Source organism: Helianthus annuus, chromosome 1, assembly GCF_002127325.2.
Source record: "Helianthus annuus cultivar XRQ/B chromosome 1, HanXRQr2.0-SUNRISE, whole genome shotgun sequence".
NCBI classification, from domain to species: Eukaryota; Viridiplantae; Streptophyta; class Magnoliopsida; order Asterales; family Asteraceae; genus Helianthus; species Helianthus annuus.
In genome coordinates, this window is record NC_035433.2 from 59,431,979 (window position 1) to 59,449,040 (window position 17,062).

Genomic DNA, 17,062 nt, shown 5'->3' on the forward strand with positions numbered 1-17,062 from the left:
TAAAGGTTATTTATGGTATGTTAAGTATATGTTGATGTTCCGGAGTATTTGTCGCATTAAACTGAGTACGTTTACGCACCAGTTTGCGTATAATTCTCCAGAAAGCGATGTAGAGTTTAAAATCGAACAAAAGTCAAAACATGGAAAATGTAAAACATAAACAAACAAACATTGGGATCAAATAACATTGTTTTATTGATAATTGAACTGTTCACAATGATTTCAACCACAAATGTTACAGTCTCCCCTACTTGCGGAAATTTCGTCCCGAAATTTATTTAGAGGAAACATGTGGAAAAAGATGCGGATACTTCGCCTTCATTTGATCTTCACGTTCCCAAGTAAACTCGGGTCCACGTTTAGATTCCCAGCGAACCTTGACCAAAGGAATGCGCTTGCGTTTAAGCCACTTGACTTCACGTTCCATGATTTCCACCGGTTTCTCAACAAATTTCAGTGTTTTATCAACACGAATTTCGTCAAGCGGTATGTGGAGGTTCTCATCAGCTAAACACCTCTTGAGATTGGACACGTGAAAGGTTGGATGAACATTTCCAAGTTCAGGAGGTAACTCAAGTATGTAGGCTACCTTACTGATTCTTTCGACGATCTTGAATGGTCCAACGTATCTAGGTGCAAGTTTTCCTTTCTTTCCAAACCTGATCACACCTTTCCAAGGTGAGACCTTAAGTAATACACGATCACCGACTTGAAAATCCAGGGGCTTGCGTTTTAGGTCCGCGTAACTCTTTTGACGGCTTCTAGCTGTCTGAAGGTTATCACGAACTTTCTTAACCTTATCTGTTGTTTCTAAAATGAGGGCAGGTCCAGTAAGCTGAGCCTCACCGATCTCATTCCAGCAGACTGGTGAACGACATTTTCGACCATAGAGAGCCTCGAAAGGAGCCATGTTGATGCTAGAGTGATAACTGTTGTTGTAGGAGAATTCAATCAACGGAAGATGTGAATCCCAACCACCACCAAAATCGATCACACAAGCTCAAAGCATATCCTCCAGAGTCTGGATTGTTCTTTCAGACTGACCATCCATTTGCGGATGATAAGCTGTGCTCAGATTAAGTTGGGTCCCCATAGCAGATTGCATGGTTCTCCAAAAATGAGAAGTGAAATGAGCATCTCTATCAGAAATGATGTTCAAAGGAACACCATGTCGAGCTACAATTTCATCCACGTAGATTTTAGCAAGTTTGTCAGCTGAAAAATCCTCACGGGTTATCAAGAAATGCGCTGACTTGGTAAGACGATCAACGACTACCCAGATGGCATCATGACCTTTCTTTGTGCGCGGGAGTTTAGTAATGAGATCCAAAGTAACGTTTTCCCATTTCCAAACTGGGATCTCTGGTTGCTCCAATAAACCAGAAGGACGCTGATGTTCAGCCTTAACCTTAAGACAGGTAAGGCATTTTGATACATATAAGGCAATGTCTTTCTTCATACCAGGCCACCAATACTGAATACGAAGATCCTTATACATCTTATCTGAGCCAGGATGAATAGAATAACGAGACTTATGGGCTTCATCCATAAGCAAGGTACGAAGATTATCTTGGCTTGGGACCCACAAACGGTCCATGAAGTAATATGATCTATTGTCCTTCAGTTCAAGAGCAGGTGTTATGTGATAAGGAAATTCCTTATCCATCATACCTTGTGAAACACAAGATTGTTGAGCCTGAGAAATGCGGGATTGGATATTGGATTAAGCTTGAATATCGGATTGAACACGAACACAATGAAGCTTAGCACGTTCCTTGCGACTCAAAGCATCGGCCACGACATTCGCCTTACCAGGATGGTAGCGAATTTCGCAGTCATAGTCATTTAGAAGCTCCACCCAACGTCGCTGCCTCATGTTGAGTTCTTTCTGATTGAAGATATGCTGGAGACTTTTGTGGTCCGTGAAAACCACACATTTTGTACCGTACAAATAGTGTCTCCAAATTTTAAGAGCGAAGACAACTGCACCCAACTCAAGATCATGAGTGGTTTAGTTCTTCTCATGTATCTTCAACTGCCTCGATGCGTATGCTATGACTTTGTTTCTTTGCATCAGGACGCAGCCAAGACCTAATTTAGATGCATCGCAATAAATGACGAAATCATCATTGCCCTCAGGCAAAGTAAGAACAGGCGCGTCACAAAGTTTTTGTTTCAAAGTCAGAAACGCTTCCTCTTGCTTGAATCCCCAATCAAAGGGTTTGTTCTTCTGAGTTAGAGCAGTTAGAGGAACTGCAATCTTTGAGAAATTTTCTATGAAGCGGCGATAATAACCCGCTAGACCAAGAAAAGAACGAACTTCAGTAGGAGTAGTAGGCGTATCCCAATCCCTAATCGCACTGATCTTGGAGGGATCTACATGAATACCTTGTTCGTTGACAATATGTCTTAAGAATTGAACTTCTTTAAGCAAGAATTCACACTTGGAGAATTTGGCGAAAAGTTGCTCTTTCTTTAGGAGTTCCAAAGTAAGACGAAGATGTTGCTCATGATCAGCTCGCGTCTTAGAATATATCAAAATGTCATCAATGAAAATGATGATGAACTTATCCAAATAAGGCTTGCAGACCCTATTCATCAAGTCCATGAAAACAGTAGGAGCATTAGTCAAACCGAATGGCATGACTGTGAACTCATAATGCCCATAACGAGTGCGGAACGGTGTCTTGGGAATATATTCTTCATGCACACGAAGTTGATGATATCCAGATCGCAGATCAATCTTTGAAAAATAAGAAGCGCCCTGCAATTGATCAAAGAGATCATCGATGCGAGGTAGGGGATATCGATTCTTGATGGTGAGCTTGTTAAGTTCACGATAATCGATACACATCCTAAAAGATCCATCCTTCTTCTTAACAAAAAGAACGGGAGCACCCCAAGGTGAAAAGCTAGGACGGATAAAACCATTGTCAGAGAGTTCCTGAAGCTGCTTAGACAACTCTTGCATCTTAGACGGTGCAAGACGATATGGAGCTCTGGCAATGGGATTTGCACCAGGTACGAGATCAATACGGAACTCGACTTGGCGTGCTGGGGGTACACCACTCTTCAGGGAATACCTCAGAATAGTCCCGAACAACAGGAATATCTTGAATAGACTTACCTTTGCCCTTATCTGCTACAACATGTGCCAAAAAGGCCACATAGTTCTTTCGCAGATACTTCCGAGCTTTAAAACAAGACATGAGTTTGAGACCACCAGCAGGTTTCTCACCACGAACCTGTAGGATCTCACCTGTCGAAAGCGGCACATGAATGATCTTCTCAAAACAAACTACCTCTGCGCGATGCTTGGCTAACCAATACGTGCCCACAATAACGTCGAAGCTTCCAAGTTGCATAGGCGTGAGGTCAATAGGAAAAAGATGGTTGTTAAGGTTCACCTGGCAGTTGCGGAGAACAGAATCAAGAACAATGGGTTCACCACTAGCCACTTCTACTGTCAATGGCTTACCTAGTTTCGTTCTAAACACGCGAAGCAATAGTTCAAAAGATAATGACACAAAACTCTTATCGGCACCCGAATCAAAAAGAACAGATGCTGGCTGATTATTAATAAAGAACGTACCGTTCACCACATTATCATCTGCTTGTGCCTCTTGTGCGTTCATGTTGAAGACTCAACCTCGAGCCTGAGCCTGATTCTGATTTGGAATCTGATTCTGGTTGGCTAGCCTTGGGCATCGGTTTCTGTAGTGGGTCAGATCCCCACAATTGTAGCACAAACCAGGAGGAAAATGAGGTCGTGCAGCTTAACCTTGTTGCTGAGCAAGAGGCTGAGCAATTTGTTGGGCTGGGTTCTGAACTGCCTGATTCTGGTTAGCAGGAATGCAGCAGGTGGCAGCAAGATGACCATTTCTTCCACAGTTGGTGCATTGACGACACTGAAGATGAGGTGGGTGATGGCCGTTACACCTGTTGCACAAAGGTGCATTGCCAAGATAAGGCTTCTTGGCTTGTGGTTGCGCAGGCTGATTTGGTGCAGCTTGAGCCTGTGTAGTAACGGCATAGTTTTGGGAAGCCTTTCGCTTCCTAGACCCCTTTGAGGAACCAGAATCCTTTCCCTTCTTGTTTTGACCTTTCTTGCTATCCTCGTTGTCAGACGCCTGCTTCTTACCCTTGTCACCCTTTTTGTGCAGCTTTCCCTTTCGAACCTGCGACTCAGTCAATGTCGCTGCTAACTCGATCGCCTGACGGAGTGTGGTAGGGTTACTACCAGTAATGATGTCTTGTACCGAGTCAGGTAGGCCGTCAGTGTACCTTTCGATAGCCTTGTCGAGTGGGGCAACCATTGTTGGGCAAAGCAGACTCAACTCCTCAAACCTATCAGTATATGCCCGGTGCTCGCCACTGTATTGTTTTAAGTCATCAAACTCTTTCTCCAAAGCTCACTGTTCATGACGAGGACAGAACTCCCTCATCATAAGGGCCCTAAGTTCAGCCCATGTCTATGCTAGAGAAACTTCTGCACCACGGTCTCTCATTACCCCGTTCCACCACGTAAGAGCCCTCTTCTGAAACACACTCGAAGAAAACTCGACCTTGCGATTGTCAGGACACTGCACGTGAGGGAAAGTATTCTCAATGCTCTCGAACCATTGAAGAAGCCTAGTTGCTCCTTCAGAACCACTAAACTTGAGTGGTTTAGCCGAGTTAAAATTCTTGAAATTGCATGGAGCATTGTTGTTGTTGTTGGCTTGGTTCCATTGAGCAAAGAGGTTTGGGAATTGAGCAGCCATTTGCTGCGCAATAATTTCTGCCAGCTCGGCAGTCGCTATCTGGTTTTCGCGTCGAGGAGGCATTCTAAAAGAGGAAAACATGAAACGAAACGAGTGAGATGATTGGATGAAGAGAATGAGATGAAACAATTTCAACCAAAGCAAAGATGGTGGTTATGCATCGCTAAGCAAACAAGCGACACACAATGTCTAATCAAAGTAAATGGGTCAAAAATAATGTATCGCGAAGACATGTTCGCCTATAAGTGAACACTCACCCCAAGAGTTCCCAGGTAAGAGTGACTGGTCCGATTATGTGGATTTTGTACGAACACTCTAGCCTTAGACAGAAAACCTAGGGTACAGGCATTGACTCTTCCAATTCGCACGTGTTCACACTATTAAAACCCAAAACTTTGACGAGATTTTTGAAAATTCAAAGGGGTTCAAAACCTTATAACAGAGGGTTCAAAACCTTATAACAGAGGGTTCAAAACCTAGTAATCAATCATCCTAGAACAGATGATTAATTTTTCAAAGCGGATTCGGAATCGATGTTCTCGTTGTGGTTATCACCTAAGGATAGGTGAAGTGCATGTTTTAAAAATCTAAATACAAGATAACTTGTGTTAGGGTCCTAGAAAGTTATTGTCTAGGTCAAAGCATTACTAATAACCTAATTCCCTATAACCATTGGCTCTGATACCAACTCTTCTGTCACACCCCGACCACGTGGGACAACCAAGCGTGGCGGAAACGTCGGGGAGTGTTGTAACAGAATTAATTGTTTCACAACCATGGCATACAAAGTTTCGTTTTATCTATCAACAATAGAGTAACATTGTTTTAAACATGAAAACCAAGAGTACATAACATAGTTACACTAAGTCTATCTTCATTTTATGTCTCTAAGGCACAGGTCCGCCCTAGTGTCATGATCATCATCCTACGCAAAAGCTCCTGAAAACACATGTGAAAATAGGTACGTCAGCATAAAAATGCCTGTCAGATACATAGGTTTTGTGAAACTAGGATTCATGACTTAAGATTTAAGAACCGTTTAATAAAATTCAGTCATGAACCTTGTGAATTGTTTTGTTTTGTAAGTCATTTGAAAAGCAAAAAGATCAGACGATATGTATACATAAAAGAATAATACATGGTTAAATAAATAACCAAGTAAAATGAGTTGTATTAAAGAAGTTGTTTGTAAAGCAATGTCTTGTGAAAGATATGTTATTTGTACAAAATGTTATATGTCTAAATTGAAATGATTCAAATAACGCTACGATATGTAATACCATACAAACATTTATATATAGGAAGTACCAGCGGCGTATCCACCATGCTTGTATCATATTACACACGTCTCGTTACTTAAATCACTTAAACAAACCACCCATGTATAAAGTTCGTGTTTAAACCAATTGTCAAAAAGTCCTCGTATAGGCCATGTCAAATGTTAAAAGTCCAAATGTAGTCAAGTAATGTGTAACAAATGTTATGTATTGTAAGTAAGGTATTATCACATAATACAAATGTAGAAATGTACAAAACAAAGTATTTTGAATATATCAAAAAGTTATGTTTTGCAAAGTAGATGCATGTTACATTGATACAAACATTTATGTGGTAAGTTAACGCATACATTCAAGCCTTGAGATAGTCGGATAACCCTAAGTCAAGGTTTTCAAAAGAAATGTTTTCGGATTCAGTCATTCCTTACATCCAAATAAACCCGGGATGTCAGGAATGGGATTTGTCAAGTCCTATGGTACCACTACTTACTACCGAGCGGCGTAGCTAATGTTAATGAACGTATATTAGTCCCGTTTGTGCAAACCAAATGTCATAGCAAATGTGAAACATGTTATATGAAAACAATGTACTAAGTATGCTAAGTTAACATACAAAGCAGAAAAGTCATGTAAATCAATGTACTAGCATGCTATCAGTCAACATACATAGCAGAAATGTAAAGTAAACAATGTACTAAGTATGCTAAGTAAACATACATAGCGAAACAATGTACTAAGTATGCTAAGTAAACATACATAGCGAAACAATGTAATGTAAATCATGTACTAATGAGCATAGCAAGTATCTGATGTGAAAACAGGAAAGCACGAAAGTAACAAGTAGGCACATGTGTTTCACCCCAAAACAGTTTGGAAAACAATAAAAGAGGGGTATATGTACTCACTTGAGATTGCTTAGTAATCCTTGTGTAAGAACCAAACAATGCTAGAGATCACGGATATCAAACGACACCTTAATATAGGTAACTATGTTAATATACCGGACCTAAATCGGAGGATTGGATAGAATGGGGGTTCGTAAACCAAACGAGTATGGAGACTCGTGTAATATGGTTTAACAAAGCCCACATACTAAAATGAAACCTAACCTAAGTGCTTACGACCCATTACGACCCGTTTAGGTAGCTTATGCTACTTTAACGCGTTGTTCGCGTAAAACGTGTTCGGAACGCCTTACTAGCCCTATGATAAGTAAAATATGCCTTAACATGTCTAATATTGTTGCCAAATCAATTTTAGATACCAAAAGTTATGTTACATATGCTTAATATGAATTTTGGCGTAAAAAGGGCATTTTGGTAATTTACCTAAGGCTTATATACTACCTATCATACAACTACTCAAACGATGTGACCATAAGGTATAACCTCGGAAGGTTATTCCCTATACAATTATGGTCACTTAATGTGTTTAGTCGGATCCTAAAGATCGACCAAATGGGTCGGGTTCGAAAGTATAAGCGATTGTTTAGATCGCTTACCTTACGACCCTATATAAGCACTAAACTAAAAGTGACGAGCTAAGCATGTTAAAACATGCTTAACTAAGTTTAGAAAACAGGTTTGGTATCAAAACAAACGGTTTTGATACCTATAAGTAGTTTGGTTACAAAATACGCAAGAATGCGCATTTTGGTCAAAACTACGACTCGTCACTGAGCCTAGATAACGTGGTAATCAGTAGGTATAGTCACTATGGACTATAACCATCGTGATCACGCTCACGTTATGAAGTTCAAACGAACTTCGTGTTGACCATAAACTGGTCAACGCAGAAAGTCAAACAAAGCTTGACTTTAGAACTCGAAAAGCGATAAAAGAGCGAAAGAACACTTACGAAAGGTCCCCGAAAGCTAATCTTGATCCAAGAGCTCAGGTATGAAGCAATGGCATCAACTTAGAGCTTTTAGATCAGATTTGTGGGTTTTAAACAAGAATGGGGGGTATTTATAGGATATGCAAGACCGTTAGGATCGTTTTATCGATTTATGTGCTCGAATCTCGTCCGTACAAGTGTCGCAATGTTGTGGTATCATAATGTGACCCCAACCCCAGAGATTTGCAAGAGGCATTGCCCTTTGTAGTGCTGAAAGGCTGCTAGCAGCTGGAAAAACGACCTTTGCTGATCTGAAGGGTTGTCGCGGGCCGCGTAAAGGGTCACCCTGGGTTTACGCGGGCCGCCTGGATGCCCTGATCAGAAAGCAACTTTCAAAAATGACAGTTTAGGTCCCTGTTGTGGTTTAAGGCCATTTCCGACATGTTTAAGGCCTGTTAAGCCATCTTTAAGGCCCTAAAATGATGCTTAAACATTGTGGACATGAAACATGCTCAAAATATGCCGGATGTTGGTTCGTTTGGTCGACGATTGCGATGTTCGCTTAATTACGACGGAATGCGCATAAGCGCGAAAAACGATCCAAATGACGCGACGAATGGATTTTTCTCATGCCAAACACTAAGACATAATATTATGATGCTTACATAAATTTTTGGATGTTCGGATGTATTCAGAACGTAAGTTATGCGCGAAAGTGCAAACTTATGCGCTTTTTGACACTTTTAGTCCCTGAATGATCCAAAAGTTTATTTTAGCACACCGAACCCCTCAAAGCATATTTCTAAGCTATATAAAGGATATTTAAGGTGTGTTTAACTTATGGTCATGTTTCGGAATGTCTGTTTTAGTACGAATAGTCATACTTTCGCAGTTTGTCGAATTTAGTCCCTGTAGGCGAATTAACTTGTTTTTGCCATACCAAAGCCTTCAAGACTTATTTCTAAGTTATGTAAAGGTTATTTAAGGTATGTTAAGTATATGTTGATGTTCCGGAGTATTTGTCGCATTAAACTGAGTACGTTTACGCACGAGTTTGCGTATAATTCTCCAGAAAGCGATGTAAGCTTTAAAATCGAACAAAAGTCAAAACATGGAAAATGTAAAACATAAACAAACAAACATTGCGATCAAATAACATTGTTTTATTGATAATTGAACTGTTCACAATGATTTCAAGCACAAATGTTACACTTTGTCCACAGAATTGAAACCTAGCTCATGCTCTGTTCACAGAATCCTCAGGTTTTGGAACCTGGCTCTCTTAAACATAAGCTTCTCAGGATCGATCAACCTGGCTTTCTTTCACACAACTTTGATTCCAATATCGTCATCTGTCTCTTTTCCAGTTCATGATCTTTAAACCCAGCTCATACTGAAACCTGCATAAACTCTACCTCATAGTAAATTTTAACTATAGAGATATGCACCAACAGATCACACAAAGATCACACACAAAGATTTTGATGAACCAATTTGTAGAATTAGATTGTGAATACATTCTGATTTTAAACACAGACTCCCCCTCACCACATAGTCATCATGTTTAGCACTCGGAATTTTGAAAATCAGCTCTCCAACATCAGTTGTCGAAAATCTTTTTGACTTTTTCAAAAATTATGCTAAAACACACACAAAATCTTTTTGGATTTTCGAAAGAAAGTAAATGCAGTAAAGAAATATTTACAGACAATATTTTTGTGAGTTCGTGTAAGAGGATCATATCAGTTTCTGAGACATGTCACCAATACCGTTAAGCTTCATTTCATTTTAAGTTCTAAACAATTCACCTAGATTGTCAGTATATTTGTCCACTTAAATTTTCACACAAAGTTCAACTGATCCGAGATACGATATTAATGTTTTAAGCACTTGAACTTATCCGTGCGTCCCACTACTTGAATATACTCCCGTATCCAGATCCCAATATTCAGTCTTACAGGTGAGTATACCTAGATGATATCTGTAAAGGGGTTATATTGCGAGGGCCGTGAGAGCTCAGGTCAGAACTTCCGTTCAGCAGAGAGATGACGGCTCGACTTTAGGTGGGTCCCCTTTAGAGGATCTTTTGTTTACAACAGCAGTGACTATCAATTTTATTGTTTCATCAACTTGCTGAGGGTGAGCTTATATTTCAAAGCATTGCAGAAAGTATTATGCGGGGACTAGGTCAGTATTTCCATACAGCAGAAGTCCCGGGATAATACCCCAGATATCACTGAGTATAAAGACCTAGTATCTCAGAAAGAGGGACCTTTCAAACAAGATTTCGGGGGTTACCCATATATCCAAGAAGTTGTTCCCCACGAACTAAGCAAGTTTGAATTTAGGTTTATATCTCGTCACAATTTACTAAATGTGCAAAAACCTACTGACACATCCGTAGTGAGATTGTTTATCACATTTAAACATTCCAATTCTTTAGCATGTTGTGACAGTCCACTGATGTACTATCATTTCCTCTTTTTGACAACAAAACTCATTTTTGATTTTTATCATGTTTTTGGTTTTTTCAAATTTTCTAATGTTTTTGGATTTTCTGAAAATTTTCTACTCCCCCTAAAATGCAAACACATTAAAGAAAATTGAAAACAAACTAAACTCTTGACCCAAATGAAACACAAAATGTAAAACAAACTATACAAAAACTTGACAACCGACATCGAATCGCATCAAATTGCCATTCACTTGGCATAAACAATCAGAACTCCCCCTTTCAACAAACCATTTTCTCATTTAGATTTCAAAACACTTAAGTTTGTTTTAATCAAAATGAGTTTTCCGGAAAATGAGTTTGTTTTTACCAATTCTTGGATTGTCAATAATAGATTTGGGGATATGGTTCATCATCTTTGTCTTTTACCCATATGTAGTAAATCAAGTACAACTTAATGTCCCTGATTTATCATTTGCAATTAAGCAACCTCTGTACCAATTCTACGAATACACACAATACCAATTGTAGGAATATCACATCTACATAAACCATTTTACCGACTTGGATGCCGATTCCTGCTTCGCACTTACCAACCTGGAAGCTCCGGCGTAGTCCTTCAACCTGTAAAATTTAAACAATTTTAAACTCTTTCAAACAATCTATTCAAAAACTAGAATGATGCCGATTCCTGATCCACGATTACAAACTTGGGATCTCCGGCATAGTCCTAAGACTTCAAGGAAAGAGAATTTCCACCCAAGTCTTTTCAGACTTGAGGGTTTTCAATTCTTGCTCAGTTGGGTTATAGGTGGCTTTCTTTGTTGCATAAAAATCCTTAACCCCTTTCACTTTCCCATCAAGCATTTTCCCAAAAATTTTCTTAACATTCCCATTGAATGCTTTCTCGACAGCAAACTCAGTTTTCTCATAATAAAACTGATCTGAGATTTCAACTTTACCAACTTTTCGTTTAATTTCTTCAAATTTCAGTGATGGAAATTCATCATCATTCACTGAATTTTTTACCTCAACCTGTGGCTCTCTTCTGGCTTTGTGGAACCAGAATCATCGCCGACTTTCTCATCAACTTTCTTAACAACCCACACTTGGTTGTCTTTTGCTTTCTTTTATTAAAGATTCTTCTTCGATCATTCACCAACTTCATGAATAGAATTTTCAAAAATTTTGAAGTTTTCAGTTGGTGGTTCAACATCAACAACTTTTTCTTTGAGTTTTTCAGAAACTCCCTGTTTTGTCTTGATATTCTTTGGACAGTTCCATGCAATGTGACCAGCTTCATTGCACTTAAAACAGGTTCGAGTTTCCTTTGGATGAAACACTCCAGTTCCATTCCTTTTCTTCTCAGCAAGAAACTCCTGATTTGATTGTCTCCAGAACGGTTTCTTCTGTTCTTCCTCAGCACTTCCACCTGAAACAAATTCTGATTTTGTTTTAGAATTTTTCTCATTTTTATAATTTTCTGGTGGAACAAAACCTAAACCTTTCTTTTTGAGTTTACCGTTATGGTTTGGTTTCTTTTGAAAACCAGAACCAGAACTGTAACCTTTTTTCTTGTTTAAACGTTGTTGAACTCTTGAAGTGTATTTTTTAGGTTTTCCAATAAGATTTAAATCTTTTATTTCAGAAATATTAATTTCTGTCATTTTGAAAACCTTTTTGATCATGTCAAAAGGAACACTTCTTATTGGAAACTCTTTGTCAGAGTATAATTTGTCAGAATCATTTAAAGTGTATGCTACTTTAAATGTTTCATCATCCAGATTCTTCTTTGATAACAAAACCTCTTTACTGTAAGACCGTATAACCGACGATTTTGGACTGTTGACCGACGGACATGAACCTCTTGACTCTGACTTTGACTCAGACTTCTCATCAGTATCTAACACCTGATCGACCACCTTTTTTATTAACTCAGACTCATGATCAGTGTCAGACGATGTGAAAGTAATGTCAATGTTTTCTGGTAAGACATCAGTTGTGTCGGTTTTTAGCTTTATATTGACTGCTTTTTCAAGTTGCTCCTCGTTTGGTTTTCAAGGAGAATACCCTTCCCAGATCGGAGGCGGACACTTGTTATAACTGACAGTCGGTTTCTTACCAGTATCCTTTTTCTTCGTCTTGTCATCTTGGAAAGCTTCCATACCTACAACAGTCAGATAAATTCGATCAATGAGATAATCAGAACTAGAATAACTTTGCAATAAACGTCTAATTCTCTCATTCTCAATCTTCTCCGTTTCCAACTCTTGCTTCCATTTAGCACTTTCTTCGATGTAGAAGTTGATAGCTTTCTGCTTCGACATCATCACAGCATTCATCATTGTTAAAGAATTTTCTCTTTTAGAGTTTGTCTTTTGAAGACCAGTTACTGTTTTGTTCAAAACATCATAAGATTCTTTCACATAGTTAAGATTGAACAACAACTGCTCCTTCTTCTTTTCATACTCAGCTATCATCTCATCTTTGACTTTGCATTCTTTGCATGGTTCAAGACACTTTGAACATGGGTTAACGACTTCAACAATCTTTTCAATTTCTATGATCTTTTCAACTTCGATCACTTTCTCAGCTTTTGTCACCTTTTCTGCTTCACCAACCTGCTCAGTCTCAACAATCTCCTCAGCAACACTTTTAGCATCATCACTTTGAACAACACTTTCATCCTTCATTTCTTGTTGTTCTTTTGCAGCTTGTTTTTCCTTCAGCTTCTCCAAGCGATCTGCAAAATAGAAATGAAAACTTTCAGGAGACAAATGAGATTTTGCAACATTAATATGTTTCTCCTCTTCATCGTCACTACTGTCATCAGTTGGTGACTGATCAAACTCGATTGATTTTTCAGAATTATCATCCGAAGAACCAAAAACAGATGGTGTTTGATCAAAGACGACTTCTTTTTCTGAACTTGCATCACTTTGTGAGCTTTCATCTACACTCTGTGAACTTTCATCAGATGCAACAGACTTTACAGTTTCACCAATAGATTTCATCCAAGCAGTGAACGTATCAGGTTCTTTCACAATCTTTGCAATGAACGCTTTAAAATCTCCCTTTTCATCAACAAACATATCCCAGCTGAAGCCTTCAGGTAGCCTTTCATCATCTTGATCGACTAAACATGCTTTGCTTTCAGGTGATATGTAATTGTTCCAGTTAAAATCCACCAAACACGCTCTTTTTGAATCCTCGATTCTTCTACCATGAGCCACCTGTGGTTCTTACTGTTGTTGTTGACCAACTTGCTGATAAATGGCTTTCCAGTAGTAATCGTCTTTTCTGAACGGATTCTGAGCTCCACTAGCTTCCCTGTTCTTGCACTCTCTCTTGAAATGACCTTTCTCCCTACATCGAAAACAAGTAACTTTAGATTTATCAAAACCTAAAGTAGAAACATGTGCATCAAGAAAGTCATTTCTCCCGGTAATCAGCTTGAATTTTTCAGCCCGTCTAAGAACACTGGCTAGACACCATTTAATATCCATCAGTTCCATCTCTTCGGCGTCTATCTGATCGTCATCTTCCTTTGTGAGCATAGGATTTCCGATACTTTCAGCCACTAAACCTTCATAAGACAGCAACACTGAGCCAAGTAGAGCCATGTGATCTTTCGCAATCTCTTCAGAAAAACTTTAACCCTCTGGAAGATTCAAAGCAATATTGCACTGGATCACATAACCATTTCCTGTCTTTGTGCTCTGAGAATGGAAACTTGTAGTTGACTCTTTCGGATTGACACTCGGAAATGAAGAGAATCCACTGCTTTTGTTTGAAGTCTGATCAACTTTTTCCATTGAATCCCCAGCACTAAACGCAGTTTGTATTTTCGGACTTCTCTCAGCTTCCGGAACACTACCTTTGTAGTACATTTTTACATCCTGTTGACCACTTGGACTGTCCATCCTCGCGATCTTTTGCTGTTCCAGATCCTGACTTTCAATCTTCTCAATAAACTGAGAAATCGTTAATCCATCATACACTCCGGTATTTTTCATAATCATCAAGTATGTTCCCCACTCTTTCTGCAGTAACGCATCGGCTAACTTGTCTACCCACTCTTCACGATCTTTTGTAATACTCAGCATTGACATGGATCGCACCAAATGGCAGTAACGTTCAATCAGCTTCTTCGTGTCTTCTCCCGGTAAACTACTGAATAGATCAAACTCTTTCTTGAGCAATGCCTTCTTGCTCTTAATCATGTTCTCACTACCCTCAAACTTAACACGAAGAGCATCCCAAATTGATTTCGAAGTTTTGTCATGCTGAAGCAGAATGAAGATGTCTTCTTTGATTGCCTGCTGTAATAGACTAATCATCATTTTTTCGGCTTTGTACATATCCCGTTCTTTGTCACTAAACTCTGATAGCTCTTTGATAACCTGCAAATTTGTTCGTGGCAAAACGTATTTCTTCAGAATACACTCCCATGACCTAAGATGGTTTGCCTAAACCCAGTTTTCGAATCTGTCTTTCCACCCGTAGTACTCTTCAATACTCATCAGTTTCAGGGGCTTTTGTAACGTTCCGGTCTCATTTTCCAAGTTCATATTCTGAGCAATGGAGGCCGGAGTAGTCGGAGATGAAGCGAACGTGTTGTAGAACTCTTCACTCATGATTATGTGTCACGTTTTTCAAAAACAGCAACTTTCGAGCGAAATTAACACAGAAGCAGTTTGAGCGAAATCACTGATTGCAATCTGGAGCGAAATCACAATGTACACTGGAGCGAAATCTGAAGTTTGTAGCTCTGGAGCGAAATCACCACTGATTTTGGAGCAAAATCAGATAAGTTCCTGGAGCAGAATCTCTGGTTTGATAGTTTGGAGCGGAATCTATTAGAACTTTGGAGCGAAATCAACACCAAAGTTGGAGCGAAATCCCAAAAATAGTATTCTGGAGCGGAATCAAACACTCATCTCGAGCGAAATCAGAAAAAGTCCAGTTTGAGCGAAATCACTTCGGAGGTCAATTTTGTCAATTTTTAAGCCGTATTTTAGTCTCAAACTTTCAGGGATTTGTTAATAGTCACTTTTACACAGTCTGTGAAAATTTGAACTGGTTTTGACCGTTAAATCTCGTTCTGATGAAGAAAGAAGGTGTAGAAGTAAGAAATTTTGATGAAATCCAGCTAATCTCTGCAGAACTCCTCCTCCTGAGCTCTAATACCAATTCTAGGATCGTTCGACTGGCCCGAATGAGTCGTTCAGAGAGGTTCTGATCTATTTCAGGTGCGGAAAACAAGAAATAGACTTAGAAACAGCTAAATCTTCACTATAACTACTGATTATATTGATCTGACAGCAAATACAATCAGTCTTCACACCAGCAGCACTTCGGTATGGAATACAAGGATCTCGATACCTGATTTCGCTCATAGACACCTATATATAGGGTCTTGATTTCGCTCGTAATGCCACAATGTCAGTTGGAGCGAAATCAAATCTTTATGATTCCGCTCAAAAGTGTCAACATGACATTTCGGGCAGAATTAACCTCTGGAGCGAAATCAGACTTTAACACACTAAAACTTCCTATTTTCTCGATCTACGTGCCCTGATCTATACAATCTATTCTAAGATTCGATACAAGACGAAGTCGACAGATGTATACACCAACACATAGCATCCGCTATATGATCTCAAAATTAACAACTTGAATAGGAAAATGATTTGTCAACTTTCGAATAAATAAATGGTGAGGATTAGCGGGTTGACATTTTTGAATTGCGAAAATACACCGAATGAAGTACAAGCGAACCTGGTGTATCATTGTCTTGATTCGTAGTCGCATCAGAACTGTTTAAATGACAAGTCAAAAGTATATGTAGTTCTATGTGAAGCAGTCGACCATGATTAGCACAAGCTACAAATTTGCAATGACACCACAAGGTGTCGTAGTGACAAGATTCAAATTTAGTGGTGACTGAACAAGTTCACCGTGTTTAAAATCAAATAAAAATATATTGAAATAATCCGAAGATTCGATTTACACAATGTCATAAAGTTTTCAGTTGAATACGGAACATCAAAGAGCCGCTATTTTTGATCTAGGATGAAAAGTATTAAGTACCGCAAGGCATTCGATCGACAATGAAAGAATCTTTAGGAGGTACATTGTGATATGAAATGAATCTATGTACCATTGTTTTAGCACACAACTGTGTTGAGATCACCTTCAATCGTGATCAACAAAACGGATTTAGAACAATTAAATAGACAATTAAATCCGTATATAGGGTGCGTAACTAAATTAGCGTAAGCTTCAATTTTTGTGAAATTATCACTGCAAGGTATCGAAATCAATCAAACGATTCAGTAGAGTCGTGGACCAACCAAGTCTAACTCGAAACGAAAGAATCTTTGCAAAAATATTTGAATATGATGCTCTCAATACATCATATGACGTCTTAAACTGAATATGCGAAATGGATAAGTTCAAGCAATTGAACTTGGTTTCAGCGTAACCTGGCAATAAACGTATGTATCAACAAAGGAATCTCGTCATGGTCACAAAGATAAACCATGAATGTAACTTGAAATAAATGAAGTTTTAAGAAAGTGTGTTGACTTGATAGCAAAGAGTCAATAGTCACAATAATGTAGGTCATTCGAATCACAAATCAGTAATTAGATTTAGCGTCATAAAATTTGAACTTAAATGAAGCGTTTGAAGTGAGACCGCATGCGTAGCAAATGGTGCATGCGTAACAT